This window comes from Aquarana catesbeiana, linkage group LG13 (assembly GCF_042186555.1).
Source record: "Aquarana catesbeiana isolate 2022-GZ linkage group LG13, ASM4218655v1, whole genome shotgun sequence".
Taxonomy (NCBI): Eukaryota; Metazoa; Chordata; class Amphibia; order Anura; family Ranidae; genus Aquarana; species Aquarana catesbeiana.
In genome coordinates this window covers 105,369,927-105,375,857 of record NC_133336.1, presented here as the reverse complement: position 1 = coordinate 105,375,857, position 5,931 = coordinate 105,369,927, and the positions used below count along the sequence as shown (strand labels likewise).

The 5,931-nt window shown below is 42.3% G+C and overlaps 1 protein-coding gene across 2 annotated transcripts in view; it reads left to right on the top strand.

The window, feature by feature from the left end:
* CDIN1 (CDAN1 interacting nuclease 1) overlaps nucleotides 1-251 on the top strand; it is a 707,904-nt gene extending 707,653 nt beyond the window's left edge. For both annotated transcript variants that reach the window (XM_073610474.1, XM_073610473.1), the window contains one exon: nucleotides 1-251. This exon is cut by the window's left edge and continues 689 nt beyond it. The gene's annotated coding sequence lies outside the window, so the exon portion shown is untranslated.
* Nucleotides 252-5,931: the final 5,680 nt, after the last annotated feature.

Here is a 5,931-nt window from a genome sequence, read left to right as displayed (position 1 = left end):
TGACACTCCTTTTTTATACTTTTGTGTACAGTCCTGGCTTGTATTGTTAATGAATTTGTCCACCCTGAACTTTTATTTTCCTGTTCAATAGAATGTGACGAAGCGGGCACTCTAGGCCAAAGGTAGTATTTCCCCAGTGAGTGGAAGGGATCTAAATTGTAACTTTCCACTAATGGTTTCTTATATTGTGACTGGACAGAACTTCAGGCTATACACAGAATGTATTAATAAATGTGTAGGTGAAAATTGTTTACCTGTGTCTGCTTTTTGCTTTTAGTACGGTTAAGAAAAGCAATGATCCAAAAAGCCAGGGGCCTGCAACAGGAAATAGAGCCTCCCGCAGCGCTCTGCACTCGCGGTACAAGCTAAGCTGTTTCACTCAGTAGAGCTCCATCTATCAGTGAGCACATTCAACCTATCTTGATCAGAAATGTACAAATTAGCTGTTGGATCTGTAGCCTTCAAGTAATTCTATACTATGGAAATGTTGGGTAAAACAGACCTCCACAGATGCATGTGCTGTCAGGTGTGAAAGCAAAGCTTTGTGTACGCTACATATCACTGAAGCTGTAGCTTACACAGAGCTATGGACTCCCCTATGACATTACTGATTGGCCCAGCACTCTCAAATATAGGGAGTCACATGCTACTCTATACCTTGAAGTATTGTGTATTTCCTTCACTGAGAGGTGCATGAGCGAAGGAATGGTAAATATATACTGCTGGATATGGGAAGGTGATTAAAATAAACCCATGGCTTTGCTCCAAAAAGGCAAAGTACAGGTTTGCTTTAAAGTGAGTTTGACAGGCAAAATAAATACATACTTCACAAAAAACTCTTTCATCCTGGGACCTCCTGAATCTAGAATATTATTATCAGGGCTTTTTTTCCTCAGAGAATCTGTGCAAGAACTTTCCCCTTTCAATTACCCCCTTGTTTCCGCCCCCTACCCACCTCCGAGCACTGTCCCTTGATTTCTCCCCTATCCACCCTTCCAGTACCACCCCTTTTAGAGAACACAGAGTCAGGTATCATTTTACGGTGCTAAGTAATTTGTATGCAATTTGTTAATCATAAGCTGTAAAATATATTCCATGCAGCCAGCAACAATATACCCCCCCTTTCAACAATAGTTCACCCCCAGCAACAATACACCCCCCACAACAAATGCTCTCCAAACAACAATAGATCTACCCCAGCATTAGTAGACTCCCGCCAGCAACAATATATCTCCTAGCAGCCAGCATCAACAGACCCTCCAGCAGCCAACAACAATAGACCACTCCCTCAACAGTAGATTCCTTCCAGCAACAATAGACCCTCCAGCAGCCAACAACAATAGAACCCTCCTAGCAACAATTTACTCTCCCCCAAGCAACAATAGATCCTCCAGCAGCCAGCATCAATAAACCCTCCAGCAGCCAACAACAATAGACCACTCCCTTAACAGTAGAATCCTTCCAGCAACAATAGACCTCCAGCAGCCAACAACAATAGAACCCTCCTAGCAACAATTTACTCTCCCCCAAGCAACAATAGATCCTCCAGCAGCCAGCATCAATAGACCCTCCAGCAGCCAACAAGAATAGACCCCTCCCTCAACACTAGATCCCCCAGCAACTATTGATATCCCTGACAGCAACAGTAGATCCTCAAGAAGCCAGCATCAAAAGACCCTCCAACAGCCAACAACAATAGACCACTCCCTCAAAAGTAGATTCCTTCCAGCAACAATAGACCCTCCAATAGCCAACAATAGCACCCTCCTAGAAAAAAATTACTCTCCCCCAAGCAACAATAGATCCTCCAGCAGCCAGGATTAATAGACGCTCCAGCAGCCAACAAGAATAGACCCCCTCCCTTAATATTAGATCCCCCCAGCAACAATTGATATCCCCCACAGCAACAATAGTTCATCTAGCAGCCAGCTCTAATAGATCCTCAACCACACCTCAGCATCCCTTGTCATTACAGTGCTGGAGGTGCCCAAACTGCATTCCCCTGTGTTCCTACTGAAAAAAAGACTTGATTATTATAGGTATTTATTTAGCGCCATCAATTTACACAGCACTTTACATACTATTCATTCAATTAATCTACCACCTGTTTAGAATGTGGCGAGGAAACCCACACAAGCACAGGAATTAAATGCCATTTCTAGGCAGTTGTGCTCAAACTGAGCCCCAGTGCTGCAAAGCAGAAACAGAATGGAGTCACAGTGCACACCTGGCATTCTCCCCACTCTCCCAGCATTCCAAAGTGCAGAATTGGCTCCCAAGCTTCCAAACATTGCATTGTGGGATACCAGGGCCTGGCCATAGTGCCAGCTAAAAGTATGTGCCAGTACTTCTTGGTTCATGTAAGCTGTGTGGTGATTTGCCAATACTGGGTTTAAGTGTAGGTTCACACTGAATCGTGCGAGTTTAGCTGAACTCACACAATTTCATTCCCGTATGTCAGTCCCGACTTCGGTGGGCCATTTTAGAGACATCTGTGCGAGTTGCTGCACCAGAGGTCTATGGAAATTGCACCCCGAAGTCGTCAAAAGTTGTACAGAAACTACTTTTGGGAATCGGTGCGGCGTTGCACAGATTCAGGACGGTGCCATTGCTGGCAGAGGCCACCGATTTGACATGACAAATCGCATACCAAATCGCAACTATGTGAACCAGGGCTAAGGGTGATTACTGTCAGATGTTACACTATGCTGTATATTATGACTCTCAGCACCTACAGGGGGTGATTTACTGCTATGAAGAAAATGTGACCTATATTCACTTTAAACATCCAGTTATGTGTACCGCTTGATGTGATATTCTATGCAAATACAGGTTCTTAGTATATCATACACTTATTTGGACCATGCCTGTTTACTTGAAGTAAATATTACACTTAAGGCGAACCTGTGCCCGGACAGTACCTACTAAGTAGAGTTACACAATTAATAGTTAAGAAATCACAATCTCCATTCAACACCCCTCACAATCTTAATCCAGCATTTTCACGATTCTATCTAAACAGTGCAGAGCCGTTCTCTGCTCACTCACAGCTGGCAAAAAAAAAAAAACCTCCAGGAAATGTTTATCAACATTACGAGATAACTATAAATAAAATATCTTTTGGTTCTTTTAGATCAAAGGGATGAACTTCGGTCTGTAAATGAGGTCAGTTTAACCACTTAAAGCCTAAGGTGTTGGTTTATTAAAACTGGAAAGTGCAAAATCTGATGCAGCTGTGCATGATAGCCAATCGGCTTCTAACTGCAGCTTGTTCAATTAATCTTTGACAAAAATCCTGGAAGCTGATTTCTGGTTCCTATGCAGAGCTGCACCAGATTTTGTACTCTCCGGTTTTAGTAAATTAACCCCTGTCTTTTTTTCTGATACTTGTTGCTTACAAGTTAAAATCCATATTTTTTGCTAGAAAATTACTTAAAACCCCAAACATTATATATATTTGTTTAGCAGAGACCCTAAAGAATAAAATGGTAATCGTTGCAATATTTTATGTCACGCTGCATTTGCGCAGCAGTCTTTCAAACACAATTTTTTGGGAAAAAATACACTTCAATTAATAAAAAAAAAAACTAAACAAAAATTAGCACACTTTTTTTGTATAACGTGAAAGATGATATTACGCCACGAGAATTGTGAGAGAATCATTCTTTTTTTTCCAGAATCGTGCAGCTCTACTACTAAGGTTTTTACATGTTCTGAACATGCAGTAAAAACACTTTAAATAAGCCCTCATTCACCTTTGTATCTATAAGCATTGGGGACTCATTAATTTTCAAAGTTCACTGAAGTCTACTTTTCTATTACAACAGAATCTTGACACACACAGAAGGTGTATCTAAGGTGTTAGAAACTGACCAAAAATTACTCTGGAGACTTGTGATCTTTGGAAAAGAATAACTTTTTATTAAAAACAGCTAGAGAGGTCCTGTGTGGCTTGTTTTAAGAATATGTAAAATTGTAAATAGTCACCTGTACAAAGTCTAGACATGGGTGCATTTTAAACATACATGCCTGAGGAAATACTCCTAAAAGCTCATAAATATGTGCACACCTGTGGATATCTGCTTGTGCCCTTTAACCTATTAAAAGTAGACTGTTTAGATCTATATCCTGGTCTTGGCATGTTGTCCAAATTAGGAGGTAGGTACTTAACTGTATGGTCATTAGGGGTTTATTTAAACAGAGGCCACACTACTTTGGATATATATATATATATATATATATATATATATATATATATATATATTTATATATATATATATGATAGTGAGATAAGAGAACATAAATCAAATATCAAAGGAGGAGAGAGCATTAAGCTGGATACACACTATTCAATTTTCTTTAGATTTACCATAATCATATAATATGCGGTCAAACCTAAACACTTTCAATTTGTATGCAATCAGACAGGCCCTTGCACTACAAAGTCATCTGAAACACTTGATTAAGCGTTCCAAGTACCGCACTCCAGTAGCGGTGGAGCTTTGGGCAGTGCCAGAGTAGATGGATGAGATCCCCCTGGTGCTGCCTGCACTTGCCGCACAGGGGGTCTGCCAGCCTCCCCATTTTATGTAATTTAAGCGGGGTGTAGTGCACCCAAAGCACAGTGTATAATTGGGATACCTTTTGGGAAACGTTAAGGGAGCAGGTAGTGATAGATTGCAGGGCCTCCTCCCATTGGTCTCCCGTGAGTGGCCCTACGTCCCTTTCCCATAGGGACGCTGCCTTAGTGGGGTGAGCTCTTAAATGGTGTGTCAGTAGCATTTGATAACAATGTGAGATGATCCCTTTGGATTCATTGCTTGATTGTAAGAGGTGGAAAATAAGGGTGTTGGACATAACCCAGTTGTTAGCATCCCCCTGCGCGCCCACAGCGTGCCTGAGCTGGAGTTCGTTGTAAAACATGGTGGGGGGCAGAGTAAACCTATTTTGTAGCTCTGGGAAAGACAGCAGCTTGCCATCACAAAATATGTGGGACAGCAAAGTTACGAAGGAGCGCCATTTGGGTCTCTGTTGGAGTTTTGCCAGTTCGCCATAGGAGAGGTTAGCCCATATCGGGCTGTATTCAGTAAACCCCTTGCATCTGTTTGCCCTTGTTCCAGATTTTTTAAAGTAGAGTAAGGGTGGGCATCTGTTTATTGGATTTATGGAACATCTGTGCCTCCAGGCCCATCAGAACAGTCTCTGCTCCAGAGCCGATCAGCATTAACCCTGCTGACGAGCCCACTGGATCGTGGGCTGTGGACCTGATCAGATGTTGCATTTGGGCTGCAATACAGTACAGCCATGGATTGGGCACAGCCAATCCTGCACTGTCTTTGGGGTACTGCAACTGCTCTAGTTTGATCCTAGGGGGGCCTGTATTCCACAATAGGCATCTAAAGAGAGTGTTAAACACACTATTTTCAAGTGAATTACAACAGGTGAGTTGTGTAGAAAATATAGTAGCTGTGGCATCAATATCATTTTTATTAAGTTGGCTTTACCCGCCAGCGATAGTTTAAGATTATTCCAGGTGTTAATTTTGTCCCGAAATCGGGATAGCAGGGGGTACACAATTAATGGGCAGTAGTCTGCAAATCTGGGTGATATTTGTATTCCTAGGTATTTGAATAAGGTCACTACTGGAATAGGACAGGAATCGGGCAGTTCCATCTCCAGATCCCCGTCAAGTACCATTAAGGCTGATTTAGACCAATTTATGGTCAGACCGGAGTAGTGCCCAAAACTGGAAATCACTGGCTTCGGCTAAAGAGGTATTGGTCCCCCAGGAAAAGCGTCATGTCGTCAGCATACAACATGATCTTCTCATGTAGATCGCCAAACCTAAACCCCATAATCCCTGAGTTGGCCCTCATCAGTGCCGCCAATGGCTCTGTGGCGATAGCAAAGTGCAATGGGGACAGTGGGCAG